Raw genomic sequence first — 15,867 nt, forward strand, 5'->3', positions numbered from 1 at the left:
AAAGAGTCTTGGTCGGCCTTGCTTTATGTGCTCAAAGAGGGCCTGCCAATATGTACAGAATCACAATGTGTAGAATTGCAAAGGATACTCAGGTCGTCTGACTCTTGGACTAGAATTCTTACCTCTGTATTGTACTGACACTGAGTACTTCTTAAAATGATTGTGTATGAAAATCGGGAGTTTGTTTAAAATTTTAATTTCTTGGGACACACTTCCATGAGAATCTGGTTTTGGGTCTGGAGGGGCCCATGAAATGGCAGTTTCAACAAGAACCAGGAGTGATTCTGATGCAGGTGTTACTGAGATCACAAACTGGAAAGCACTAAAATAAATGAAACGAGGCTTAAATTTTACAACTCATGGAAGAGCTCATGAAAATTCTTAGCAAGTAGAAACCTAGGAAAAAATTGCTGCATGAAGCTAACGACAAGTGTTTTCCTGATTAAAAAATCAAAAGCACAATGTTTAAATATGAATTATCCTGCTAATGCTCACTATGATAGTGCACATGCCTAATATGCTTCATTAAAACATACATTTTATAAACTCTATCCACGTGCATAGATAATTCATGTAATCTAATTGCACTGGAACTGGAGTTTTCACTGCAAAATACCAGCTGTGGCTGCTGTCCAAGGGAAAACTCTGCGATCCAAATGTTCAACATTTGCTGCTTTGTTTTACGTAGCATTTAACTGGCTGCTCAAAAATATATTGAAATAAGCATTCATCACTTTTAAATATTTGCCTTGAATTACAATTTATTCTGAATTTTTATCTTGATGCAAAAGAAAAAAAGTAGGAAGTAATGCTGAAAAATTCAGAAGGTTTGATTTATTTGAAAGTAATATTAAAAAAAAGCAGCTGCCCAAAATTATGCTAGTTGCTTTCAATATATTTTCATTACTTTTCAGACTAAACTTTGGGAGATATTTTAAAGAATAGAAACTTGAGATTCAGGGAGATGAACTAAATCTGAGTCCCTATTGAAAATAAGGAATGAAAACCCGGACTACCTATGGCAAAATGTGAGCTTCTCAACACATTATATAGCTCTGTCTCTGTCTCTATTTCTGTCTCTATCTCTAGCCTATTTCCCCATCCATCCATCCAATTACCTGTTTGTTTTTTTCTCTATCTACATCCTTAACTTCTTGCCAACCACTCATTTATTTAACATCATTCTTTAATTAAAAATAGAGTTTTTGGCAGGTGTCCTGAAATTTTACTATACGAAAGTTCTATTTTACAAAGAGTAATAGATTTTTAAAGTGAATATGTGACTTTGAAGAACAATCAAAATCTCTCCTGTTACATATGAGAAAATTCATGCCCAGGGAAATTAAGCAACTTCTTTACACTAGCATATTAAGTTATTGGCTGAGCTTGAATATAATTAAGTCTTTTGACTCACAGTTCATTTTCTTACCCCCTAAAACTTTAAGTCAAACACTACTAGTTAAATATTGAATGAGCTCAAGTATAAAATTTCTAGGTAACTAAAAGAAGGAGAAAATCTATTTACAGAGTCAATTTGTTTCCTAAGTTATTAGGTGGAAAGACTGATTTTACAAATCACATGCACTAACAAATTCCAGAATTAATATGCTACTTTCTAGAGATTGTAGCTGCTATGTAGTACACTAGGCTACATTTCTAAATAAAATTGGCCCAGTTACAAGGTTTGCCTGCAACATGTTCTGCTAAGACCATGTTTTCTCTGTTAGATTTGGATAAACTAAGGGAAATTATATCTAGCAGTTTTGAAGACCTGTAACAATAGATTAACCATTTCCACAGTGTATTATGAACCATTTTTAAAATTTTCAGATGTCAGTATTGAATTGCATAGAATAGAAATAACAGTTATCGGGATACCTGTTAGTGTCATTCAGCATGAAAGATTCTTTACATTTTAATGTCAACCCTTACAACCATTTTCTAATTAAATAAACATTTTAGAAATTATCAAAATATTTTGCTACTTATTTGATATTAATATCTTCATTTTAGCAATTTCTAAACTAAGGTTGAGAAGTTGTAAGTAACTTAAGATCACATCGAGAGGATCATATGAAATATGTTGCCTGAATAAGCAAATATTTCATTCTGGTATGAATCACAATATAGTGGAATATTGTAAGAAACATACTTACCACAAAAAAACAGGATGTCCACAAAAAGTAAATTGAATAGTTCAGGTTGCAGTTAATAATTGACTTAGACTAGTTTCACAGTTATTAAAATGGTTACATTAACAATTTAAAAATAATGGATATGTAGTAGTTTCAGAAAATAATTTTTTTCTTCTATTAAAATATTTAAATATATTTAAAATTTGAATAATTACTAAACTTCGAAAATATTTCATTGTGTTTAGCAATATAATAACGGCTATGTATTTTTTAAAGAATCATAAAGCTCAGTCTTTTAGTTCAAGAAGTTTGGAAAATCATTGGAATTATCCCTTCTAATTTTTTCCACTCTAGAAAACTTTCATGAAAATGGTTGTGTATTGTTATGTTTTAAACATCATCTTTTAGTTAAAGCACGTCTCATTCAGTGATCTAAAGCAAAGCAGAATAAAGATGAGGTTTGGAAGTAGATTGCCTGAGTTCAGATCCCAGCTCTGCCAGTAACCATTTGCCCTTGGGCACATCACTTAATGCCCTTGAGCTCAGCTTGTGCAGCTATAAAATAGGGATAACATTAGTATCCACCTCTTAGGTTTATTGGCACTAAATGAGTTAAATCACTAAAAGGGCTTATTAACACATTGCAGAAGAAATTGCCTGGCAGGTATGTACAAAAGAGGCAGTAGCAATTATTATTCAACAGAAACTTTGTAATCTTTTTGTGTGGAAGGAGAGATTTGAGTAAGTAAGAAAGGTAGGGAAAATGTCCCTTTTATTCTTATGGTAATGTGTAATCTTTTCCTAATTAAAATGACTGTTTATCACCAGATACCCACTTGACAGATAAACCTTGGAGTAATAAAAGGAGAGCTGAGTGATGTTCGGATATTAATTTGCCTCTCATCCTGGAAGCAGATACAACATGTGACTGGAGTGGGCCCTAAAGGCATCTTCCCACCTGGGATAAGCCTTCACCTAAACTGAAAAGATACTTGACTATGCTAGAATGGCTGAATCCATCACCTCCCCTGATAACTCACTCCAATGTTTCATCCTTCTGACTATGGGAGTCAAAAATTCAATTTAGAAACAGAAACTTAATTTAACTTTATGAAACAGAAATTCACACTTCTTTCACACTTAGCAATTGTGAGATAACTGTTTTATAAATGTAGGGTCCCAGTTTATACTTTCAATGAGTAGGATTAAAGTAGGATGATATCGTCAATATTTAATGCATTTTTTTTCAATTATTACACTCATCACTTGCTTATTCAGACAATTTTCATTAAATATCAACTATGCATCAAGAACTGTGGTGGCTGGCCCATCTATGTGCTGTCTCATTCACTGGAGGCTACAACTTCTGTTATTTCATTTTTTAACTTCTCCTAGGGATTAACTTCATAAACAGTAATAATAGATTTATAGCACTACTTGTCAGATTATTAATTTAGGATATAATATAGTGATTTGCTATCATAAGGAATAAAAATTTAACTCAGTTTACTGAGGAAAAAATTACAGTTTATGCTTGTCAGATGACAGTGCATTGGGTGTTAATGATATTTGACTTTTCATTTTAATGTAGATATAAAATATTATTCTGTGTTTTAATAATTAAGATGATTTGATCTGTATATCCCTGTCCTATGGAAATAAGGACTCTGCTATGAAATCAAAAGCCATTTTCAAATATCTGAACAATTTTGTTTTCTGTCTCAGCTCATTTGTGATTTCACAAGAACATATTTGCACTATCCATGTCACTTTTGCTTTCTTTTCATTGAATTTTAGTCTACTTGTTCTTTACAAAGCTCTTCTTCGAATTTTCTGCTAATTTTTGTGGAAGGGTGAAGAGAGGTTGCAAATCAGTTGCCTAATTTACCCAATATGAAAATAAATTATCCATTTCACAGTAAAATTATACTGTTGGTCTTTTATGCCCTCTTATTTGTTTTAAAGTTATAGATGGATACTATATTTTTCTCTTCCATTTTTGAGCAATTTTATTTAACAATTCAACAAATATTTGTTAACCTCCTACCACTCATGATGCACTTCAAGTCGGGGCTGTCAAACACTTGTCTCTAAATTAGTACTAGTCTAGGTTTGCAGAATTATGGAGTACTGTGATAAAAATACAGATTTCCAATTGCCACACGAAATGTTGATATTCATTATGTTTGGGGAGGGGCCATGGTACAGTATTGTTTCTTTATTTTTAAGATGATAACTGCAATTGATAAAAATACAAGTCAAGAAGGGTTTCTAGTAGAAAACAGCCATCACCCTGCATCAGCCCTATGCATAACTTGCCTTACTCACCAGAGACCATGACTTATTGTCTTTTTTGGTTTTTTACCTCTCCTAGTAATTAACTCCATAATAATTAATAATATGTTTTATCACTATTTGTTAAATTGCTAACTTAAGATACCTCCCATTGATTTGCCATCATTAAATATGTATGAGATATTATTTGATATGAAAACTTTACTTCCTGCTAACTGTAGGAAGTGCCATAATCAGTTTTGTCACATGATTGAAATGGTATTTTCTCCAATCCAAGCTCCAGGAAACTACTACAAGTGTATTTTCATGGCATGGTTAAAGGCTCCAGACAAAATGAAGCTAATCCTGTGGAATGCAGAGTAGAGGTACAGAAAAAAATAGAGTATTGTGATATAATTTGAGCCAAACAATCATTTCTCACCTAACCTGAATCCCTACCTTCAAACATTTTGTTTATAAGCCTTTAGTTGTATTTCTTTTTCAGTTTGAATTGGCTTTCCATAATTAGCAACTAGTTATGGATTGGTTGAATTAAATGCCTTGGTATGCACATGTGGGAGCTAAGAGAGAAAGAAGAAAGGAAAGAAAGACCACCCTAGTGCATTGATCTTGCAGAGGGAGAGCACATTCCTTGGGCTACAAAGTGGAGTTAGGGGAAAGGGGTTGGGGGAGAGAGGTTGGGGATATTTGGGTGGAGGACACAGAGTGCAAATGCAATTTCTGGTAATGGGTGTGCTGCCAGTATGAATCTGGCCATGAAGGGCGACAATTAGCTTTGTATCTCATGAATATTCATTATAAAAAAATGAATGCCTTGGCATTTAAGATATAATTAATTTATTATTAAATAAATTAATAATTTTATTAAATACAATTTTATTAAATACAATTTCATTTGAAGAATAAACATATTAGAATATCCAGGAAAATTCTTTTTAAAAGAGGAGAATTAAAACCTACAAGATATTAAAATATTTTAAAAATTTAAAATAATCAAATATGATTGATGTTCTTGTAGAAAAGAGAGTCACAGAGACACAGATGCAGAAAGATTTTTCAGAGAAGTCACCAAAAACAACCCAAAGAAGAAAACTTTAATTGCACTTAATCAAAATTTAAAATGTCTGCTTTTCAAAAGACTATTAAGAGATTCATAAGACAAGCAAAAGACTTGGAAAATATATTCACACATAATATACCCTATGAAAGACTTGCATATAGAGTTCATAAAGATGTATCAAAACTCAATAATAAGAAAAGAAAGAACCCAATAAACACATGGGCACAAGATTTGAATAGAAACTTAAAGATATACAGATGACACATAAGTACATAAAAAGATGTTCAATATTATTAGTCCTTAGAGAAATTCAAATTAAAGCCATAATGAGATACAACCACTATAGTGGATTGAATTATGTCCCCCCAAAACTCAATGAAGCTTGAATTGTATCCCCCAAGTTTTATGTATTAGAAACTTAGCCCTCACTGTGACTGTTAACAGAGTGGGAAATCCTATTATGGTAATTGTAAGGTGGGGCCTTGAAGAGGTGATTGGGTTGTAGGACCATGAAGTAATGAATGGATTAAAAATGGCAGTGAGGGGCGTGATTCTGAGGGCTTTAAAAGAAGAGGAGAGTCTGTCTGTCTCTCTCTCTGCTCTCTCTGCTTCCACCATCTTGCAATGTGAGACCCCTGGGTCACTGTTGCCACCACCAAATGGACTTTGGACTTTCCAGCCTCAGAAACTAAGCAATAAATTTCATTTTCTTTATAAGTCACGCAGTTTCAGGTATTTTGTTATAAGCAACATAAATGGACTAATACAACCACACACCTATTAAAATGCCTAAAATTAAAATACATATATATCATATCAACTATTGGTGAGGATTTAGAGGGGCTAAAATTCATATACACCTGGTGGAGATATAAAATGGCACAAGTACTTTGGAGAACATTGTTATAAGAAATTTAATGTATTCCTTCTATATGACACAGCCAGTCCATTCCTACCCATGAGTATTTACCTGTGAGTAATCAAAAGATACTTCTGTAGGAAGTATTGTGCACAGATGTTCATAGTTTCCTTATATGTAATAGACAAATGCTGGAAACAACTCAGTGTCCATCAGTGAATGAATTAATAAGCAAATTATGTTATTCCACAAAATGGAACACCACTAAGCCAACGATTACTATAAGTACTGATAAATACTACAACATAAATGAATATCAAAATAATTATGTCAAGTGAAAGACATTAGATACAAATGCATATATACTTTATTCCATGTTCATAAAATTCTAGAAAATGAAAAGTAGTCCCTGTTGACAGAAAGCAGATCAATAGTAATCTAGGAATGTGTGGAGGGTGTGAGAAGTAGGATAGAAGGATTATAAAGATTTTATAAGGTAACTTTTGGGAGTAATTTATATCTTTATTATCTTGATTGTGCTGATGGATTTATGTTTATAGACATACATCAAAACATACTTCAAATATATGGTTTATTGCATGTTAATTACATATTGATAAAGCAGTTAAATAGATCATTAATATATGAATTTAAAATTTTTCTGCTTCTACCTTAACTTGAAAAATAATCTGGAAATATTATACCAACAAAATAATAGACATGTTTATCAAGTAATACTTATTACCGAGTGTTACCTTTTCATTGGAGAACATTGATAATTATTTTCTGAGTTTAATTTGGCATCTCATATGTCAAAATATTTGGTATTCTGTACTCATATTAAGTATAATTTAATAAAATATGATTATATACACTTTCACACCATAAACTGATTTGAACAAGTGATGCATAATCTAAACTAGGTGAATTTTATTTCTGCCCTTGGTGTTACTCCGATGCATGGAGTCTTGTTGAAGCTTTAAAAAGAAAGAGTGAGCTTTTATTAAGGGACTTGGCCATTAACACGGCCTCAATGCTGCAAGCAAAAATTGATGTAATCTTTTCCCTGAGTGTTGTTCTGAGGGGTTTTATTACTCTTACGGAGTTAATGTTGAAAAAAGTAGGCTATGCATTGACAGTAATGTGACTGGTACACTCAAGATTCAATCCTTACTTTCTCCTTTTATGCCCTAGTTCTGTTGCCTAAGATGAATAAAAAATATAAATTCTGCCTTTGGCCACTCTTATTTTATTTGTCCCCTCCTTAAAAGGTAACATTTATTCCCTTTTTTCCCCTGACATATTTGTTCTTTGTAACTCATGTAATTTTTCTGGTTTTACATCAAAATGCCTTGTATTCATGAACGTCAGTTTTACTCCTCACTTATTCAAACACTTAAGAGCAAGTTGTCATCATAAAAGGTATCACTTTGCCTTTTTTTTTCCAAGTTATTTTTGTTTGCCTGTTGAAATTTATGCAACATTTATTTTCCTACGCCCCTGGTTTTATTGTTGGCTCATCCCATCCAATATACTACCTTGCTATGCATCTTTATTTTCACAGTATGATATGCAAAACATAAACACATGACAGATGTTGTAAATTTGCCTAATTTGATGTGGGAAAAGAAATTGGATCATTTATTTTAGTCAATTTAAAATATGGTTTCAGTTAAATTTGCTTTTATTTATTTTTCTCTGTTAACATTAAAATTCGAGACAAGCCCTGATGACTTAGTTTTTAAAAATTTTCCCATGACCCTACTACTGCATGATTAGGGAGGTTCTCTGCAGTGAACAATGCTGTTTGTATTATCAGTATAGATTTTTATTGATTATGAAGGCTTTGTGATATCTAACGATCATAGGGACTGTTGGCAGTGAATTAAAACACCTATTTAGGTCCCCCGATTTTCTCTTACAAGATTGGCATTGTTTCGACATATTTCTAGAGAACTAATTGCTTAAAATCCATTATAGTTAATAATTATTTATTTGTTCATCTATTTTTCTTAGTTCAGTATTTGTTGATTTCAATGGGGAAGATGTCAGAGATGTGGTGTAAAACAAGCAACTAGGTTCAGATCTCCCAAAAGACCATCAGTACCTAGAGAATACCAATTTGGAACTGAATCCCTCACAAAAATGCTGTTACAGCCTTCAGACATATTATGAATATAACAGAGAGTAGCCCAGAGTAGCAATAAAGGGTATAAAAAATTAGAAGGTGTACAGGTCTGAGTGTGAATCCATTGTAATCTGTCGTCAAGTTGTGAAATGCAGGATGACTGCAGAGAGATAATATAGCCTTGGGTGAGACTGCTCCCTCTGGCCAATGTCAATTTTCCAGGACAGGTCAGAGGTACAAGAGGTCATATCCAATGCTCTTGACTAAAAGGGAAAGGAGGTTCTCAGTTCTGAAGGGGGGATCTGGGTATTGTACTAGATTGTACTACAGAGGTCACAGCAGCATGACCTCTCTCGTCCCTGGGGCTGACTGGCCTCAAATCTTTTACTTGGATCTTTTTTGAACTTGTAATTTGAGGACTTAGAACTGAGCCCATTATAATTCTTGAACTGTGCACTCGCTTAGGGGTAGTGAAAAGAATCTTAATACCTCATATATTACCTCCACTAGAATATTCAATAAACAGTTATCTCAAAATATACGTGAATGGAGAAAAGAAAATCAAAAGCCATTAGCTCAAGCTTTTATTAAAACATTGAAACATGAGGACGGTTCAAGAGAACTGTTTTCTGGGGAGCAAGTAGATTAAAGATTTTATAAGATAGGATTGGGGAAGGTCAGACATACTTTAGTTTTATTCCAAGAATTGTTTACTGTTTAAATTCTTGGAAACTAAGGGGAAACCAAAGTTGTGTTACTCATGGGACAAGGTGCAGCAACAGCAAGATGTGGGCCCTAGCTAAGCAGCTGTTGGTTGGTCAATTTGGATGTAGCAAAAGAAGTAGAAAGGCACAGGTGAAGCCAAGGCATTGTAAGGTCAGTGCAACATTTCAAGTCATTAGTTTCTTCATTTTCGACAGCGTTAAGGGATAGCATGCTTAGGTCAGTTGAAAGTCCAGATCATCACCTCTCCCTGAGAATTCCATTCGTGCCATCCATGGTCTTTGGAGGTAGATAAGTCTTGAGTGCATTCAACAGCTCCTTATGTGACTTTTGGATTTCTGTGGCCACTGTAATCATTTGCCCAGGGAGTGGCTATGAAGAAGTATTTAAGGTTCTGAGTGGGATAAAATGAAGAACTGTGAAGCCTAGGAATACAGGTAGTAGAATTGTTAATAGGTCCTGAAAAGCTGCCCATCAGTTTCACCTATTTTGCCTGGTTTTAATTATAGAAGCAAATTCCATCTTCCATCTGGGCGCCTAATCTAGATGACCCAGAAAGTGGCAGAAGAGCCAGGTTATCATGATTTCTTTCTTTTGTATCTCATTCTGTATCCTGTTAGTGATATATTTTCAAAATAGCAAAGATTAGGCCTTAGAAATGAAAGCCTTAGAATTAAAGGGGGGCCTTTTAAAAGTTTTTAATCCTTGGTAATTAATGATCTGGAATTTGAAATCAAAAGAAGGGAGAGAGCTAGGAAAACAAGAAAGAGAAGAAGGGTTTGGTAGTCAGAGGCATTCAGGAGTCAGACAGGAATCTGGGGTACACCTTTTCCACATATTGCTTCAACAGGTTCTTGGGAAAACTGTCCCCTGTATGATTTGTCTGCTTCTAAAGAATCCTGAGAGATTCTGTGTCAAATCTCCCGTAAGTGTGGCGATGCTGCCCATAAATATATGACTTTTAATTGAGGGATATAACCCTGAATTTCAATTCTTTGGAGCTTTAGTCCAGTATTCCTTATTAGGTGTGCCTAATGAAGTATTTTTCGAGGAGACTCAAGAGCACTCTGTGGTTGTTTTCAGCAAACCAGTTATCTGGGGAGAAGACCATGCATGATTTTGTGGTTTGTCCATAGGCAAAGCTGACTGCAGCTGTTGAATGGAGACTTGGGTATGCAGCATAAAATCTCTACAGCAACTTTTCAGCTAATTTTTTAAACTTTTATTTTGGAGTAATGTTTGTTCTTCCAACTTCCATTGATGACTTAGGGTGATAAAGACAGTTGAGTTCCTGGATGCTGAACAGCATCTTGCAAACTTTTTGATTACAGTTCCTATAAAATGGGTATCTCTGTTAAGTGGATGTGTTGGTCTGTTCCAAGTTGGAAATACATAGTCGAGAAAAAAAATTAAGCTAGTGGTAAAACAGTTGTTTTCTGACAGGAGAAAGCTGTCATCAAGAAAACAGACAATAGTGAGAAGAAATTTATTAGAATGAGACCACTGTATAGAATTCATCTTACAATGTTAAAGGTAGGCTGAGCATCTTATCCCTGCCTATTTTCCATTTTTATAGCTTTGCTACAGTTATTAGTTTGCCAGGTAGAATACATGTCACAAACATTCTCAACAATTTTGAGTAAAATTGCCAATGTTTTAAACTTGTAGCTAATTTTTCTCTAAGCAGTATGGCCAATGAACTATTTTATCGAGCATTAACAGGATGGAAGAGAGTGGAATACTCACTTAAGGGATAACTTAGACAATTAATTTGTAATGTTGTAGTTCATAACTACCCTGGGAATAACAACACATTGTAAACAGTAAGACCCATTGAAAAAGCTCCATAGCCTTTCAGTTTATCTCATGAAGCTGCTGTATTTGCCATGATTGTCTCTGATTAAGCCCTGCATTAACATCGTCAAAAAATTTTAATAGGTAGATTCATTTACAAGCCTTGGTGCTTGAACATGAGTGTGTGTCTATAATTTAAGAGATAAGAAATTACTGAAATTATTTATAAAAATACATTTTATTTACATGTAGTGAAAGTATAAAAACTAAGCTGCTCTTAATTAAATACTTTTTCTCATTGCATGTTTTATTTTAAGAGTTCTCACGATAGCTACACATATGTTAAAAAGCTGGAGAATGCCAAACACGGTAATTTTTTAATCACCCTTTCATTTTTAGGGTAGGACCAAATCATTTTGTTATTTGATGGAAATCTAAAATAGTTTAGGCATAAATAATACATTAATAGTTTTGCATTTCTGAATTTGGAGTCTGATATTGGAAAATGCAAAATCAAGAGGAATTAACAAAGGGGCATAGATATAAACATAAGTTATAAATATTAATGTAAAAAAGAACTTTTGGAAAACTAAAGCAAGATGGAACAATTGTTATTCTGAATTTAACCTTTTCAAAAAATAAGAACTCTTTTGCTGTCTAGAGAGACAATAACTTGGTCATTTCATAGACAAAACTTTAAATTACTTTGTATATGTATGTTATGGGTCAAATATGTCCCCCAAAAGTTTGTGTATTGGAAACTTGATCTTCATTGTAACAGTGATAAGAGGGTAGGAAATCCGATTATGGTATTTGAAAGATGAGGCTTCTGAGAGGTGATTGGATCATGAGGACTGTGCTCTATGAATGTACTGATCCACTCCTGAAGTAATGGTTTGATGGCTTAATGGGTTGTCATGTGTGAGGTTCTGAGGACTTTATAAGAAGAGCAAGTGAGCACATTAATTATCTTGTTCTTGCCATTCTCACCACGTGATACCCTGGTCACCACAGGATGCTGTACACAGTTTCCACCCAGAAGACCCTCACCAGATGTGCCCCTGGATCGTGGGCTTCCCAGTCTCCCAAACTGTAAGACATAAATTTTGTTTCTTTATGTATTTCCCAGTTTCAGGTATTCTGTTATAAGCAAAAGAAAATGTACTAATACAATTATCTAGTAATACTTTGGAGTAAAAGATTTGTAAATTGTTTTCCTTATGAATATAATTAATATATTAAGCCAGTATTTTGGCCCAACATTTTAATAATTTATTTCATTTTTCTTTTATACTCATATTTATTTTTCATACTTTATAGTCTTTCAAATTATAAAATTCTTTATAATTTTAACATGCTTTATAATCTTAGCATACCATATTGTGTATGTGTTTAAACATACATGAAGATATAACTATGTAATAGACCATAAAAATAAATTTTAATTTTTTGCCTGAAACATAATTTACCTTCTGAGCATATTAAATATATTAATGCATACTTTATATCAAATTTCTTATCTTAATAAATAAACATAATCTATATATATTGTATATAACTTGTTATATATGTGTTACTTATATTATGCACAACTATGCATGCATATATGTATGCATATGTGTATATATGTATATACAAATATATTATATGTGTGTATATGTATGTAGGCTTCTGTATATAAATACAAAAGTACCCCAAAGCATTTGCCCATTCTAAACATTTAAGAAGAAAGGTAACTTAAAACCAATGTTTGTAATCAAATTTTGTATTTTCTTTTCCTGTTTTGATATTGCCCAGGCATCCAAAGATGTTTTAAATTAATTAACTCAACATTAGCCTATGGATTAAAATTTAATTAAGGCTTGAGGAAATATAATTTATATCATCCAATTAAGTTCTTAAATTTTTGTAGCATTATAAGAATTCATGATATTAAAAGCTTTAAGAAAGTAATCTTCATTAATATTTTATTTAGCTAAAAGAAATTTTATATATTTGTGCAGTAAAGAATTAACCTTGCCCAAAAAGAGGTTTGGTTTTGCCTCTGGTCCTGTAAAATAACCTCTAAGCCCTTGCAGTGTCCTCCCTGATCAAAGTGTCTTTGTTTACCTGAAAAGATTTGGTCATGACAGAATTTATGGCAACAATATGATTTATAGTGGAGGCCTTGGGGCACATGGTATCAGTTTAAGCTCTGGAAGGGCTAAAAACTAAGATCAGCTGCACTGGCAGTCAACCATGTCCATATGGCCCCAATAAAAACTCTGAACACCAAGGCTTGGGTCAGCTTTCCTGATGGGCAATATACCTTATGTATTGTCACACATAATTTCAGGGAGAAATAGATAACTATGCACATGACTCCACCAGGAGAGCATAATTGGCAGCTTTTACCTGGTAACTCCTGGACCCACCCTATGGGCTTCATTTTTTTTGCTGAATTTAATCTGTATCTTCTTCTTGTAACAAACAATAATCCTCCATATGATGCTTTCTCTGAGTTCTGTAAATCCTTCTATTGAATTATTAATCTGAGGGTGGTGTTGGGGACTCTAACATGTAACTGGTATCAAACGTGAGGGTTATCTTGGAGATTCCCAAACTTGGTAGTATTTAAAATCTGAAATAGTTGTGAAACAAATAACTTATTTGAGTCTTAAAACCAATGTAAGGCATTTAGAAAGTTTAAAGTGAGAAAGTTGAATCCTGGTATTAAATAAAGCAGAATTTTGTATTGGCGTTAATTTTATATAATAAAATGTGGAAGGAGATGTACAGTATTCTCTAAGCCTTTATTATTTACTTGTTCTAATTTGTCCAAGGATTTGTGTATTTTTTCAGGATGATTATATCAATCTACACAATTTAACATAATTTTTAAACCTATGCATTCATAAACTACTACAGACTTTTAAAATCATGTTTATAGGTTCCTTCCTTTTTGTTCAAGCCAGAGATCTTATTAGTATCAAGCAAAGCTGTAAATTGTTTACATCTCTCAGTTGCAGTTTGTTGCTTTTATTGTTGGTTTTTTTTTTGTTTTTTTTTTTGGCTTAATTTTTACATAGCCCCCCCCCCTTTTATTTTTGCCCCAAACAAATGCAATTTAATAATGTTTTAGCTCTTTTTTCAAACTCTGTTTATCTGGGCTAGACATTCTTAGAGTACATACCTAGTGACAAAAAACAAAACTTTGATCAATAAGTTCCCAAAATTTCCCAAGAGAGGGAAAAAGAGTGGGAGAGAAAGAAAAAAAGTAACAGGAGAAGCAAGTAGGAACTTCAGATAAGTATTAAATTATCATTAGCAAAACATAATTACATTCTCTCCACTCATATGAGAAAAAGATATAGGAAACTCATTTTCATACACACAAACACCAGGTTTATTATAATTGGTTGAAATAAGATGACCTCATTTTTATATGATATCTTTCTTTTAGACAAAAGAAAATCTCATAACAGCTTCTCCCTTTTAGGCCTCTGAATGTACAGTTTTCTTTATGTCAAAAATTCTTCAAAATGATCATAGGAATTATAAATTGTCTTCGTTATATTCATCCAGTATTCAATATTTGGTGTTGTTAACACCAATACAAATAATAAGTATTCAGAGGGCCACTGTTTGTTGTCTACAACCATCCTAGTAACTAGAAACAAACAATGCAAGAGCTAACCACCCCCATCAGAAGCAATACATCATTATCTCACATGCAAAAGTCCCTATGAGTGACAATAATGATAATAATAAATGTGTGTGAGGCACTCTAAAACAAAAGGTGAGGTTTCCAAATAGAATCAGATTGCTCCTGGTTGTCTAGCCACGCGGGCCTCAGTGAGGGGAAATAGTAAAGTTGCTTTTGGCGCAGTCCTCACTGAAGCATCTCAGTCTGGGCAACAGGAAGTCTGGTCCTTATTCAACTCATTCTGGAAGGTGAGACAATAACCAAAAATCATTAACTCAAATTATAAAAAGCCATTACGACATGAGATCACCTCAAGAGACTGTTACATGAGTGCTAGTGGCTTACAGATCTTATGGCATAGATTGAGAAATATCAATCAAAGTTCAGTTTTGCTCTGAGAGCTGTTCTCTTTTTGAATTCTTGGGAGGTATGATAAGCTGGATTTGTTAGTCATGGGTTAGTATGCAGGAGCAGCAAGATTTGGGGTATTATGTAACAGCTATGATTGATTGGTCAATTTGGATTTTTTTTAAAAAGTGGGAGGTATAGTTGAGAAGATCTTGCAAGGGTTAGAGAAGTTTCTTTCTTTTTTTTTTTTTAATTCATCTATAAGCATCTTTCACAGAACCATATCCCAAAATGAACCCTTGATTTTCCACTTCAAAATATGTTCCTTGGATCTCCCCACTTCAGTTCATGGGAATCCAATATATTCAATAGTATATGGCAATGATCTTAGCATGATCTTTGCTTCTGCTGTTTGTCTTGCTTCCTAAATCCAATACATGAGCAAATTTTGTCAGCTCTACTTTCAAAATTCATATGCAGTCCACTCAGCACATCCACTTTTACCTTCCAATTCAACTCTCATTTCTTATTTGGATGACTTCAGAAGCTTCCTAACTGGCTGGCCTCAGAATTTAATTTTCATAGAGCAGTCAGAGGAGTCCTATTAAAATGTGTGTAGTAATTCTGTTCAGAATTCATTTCATCCTGTGGCCTTCAGAGCTCTGGCTTCAATAGTTACAATTTTTCCCCTGCCTAGGTTGCTTAGCAACTGAGGGAGAGAAAGGAACAGGATGCTATGCTTATATAAGATAAAGGGAGTGATGTTAGCAATCCCAATGATAAGCAACAGGTGGCTGTGAGGTACCTGGGAATCTTCCACTTCTGTATCATTTCTCTCTC

Source organism: Cynocephalus volans, chromosome 13 (assembly GCF_027409185.1).
Source record: "Cynocephalus volans isolate mCynVol1 chromosome 13, mCynVol1.pri, whole genome shotgun sequence".
NCBI classification, from domain to species: domain Eukaryota; kingdom Metazoa; phylum Chordata; class Mammalia; order Dermoptera; family Cynocephalidae; genus Cynocephalus; species Cynocephalus volans.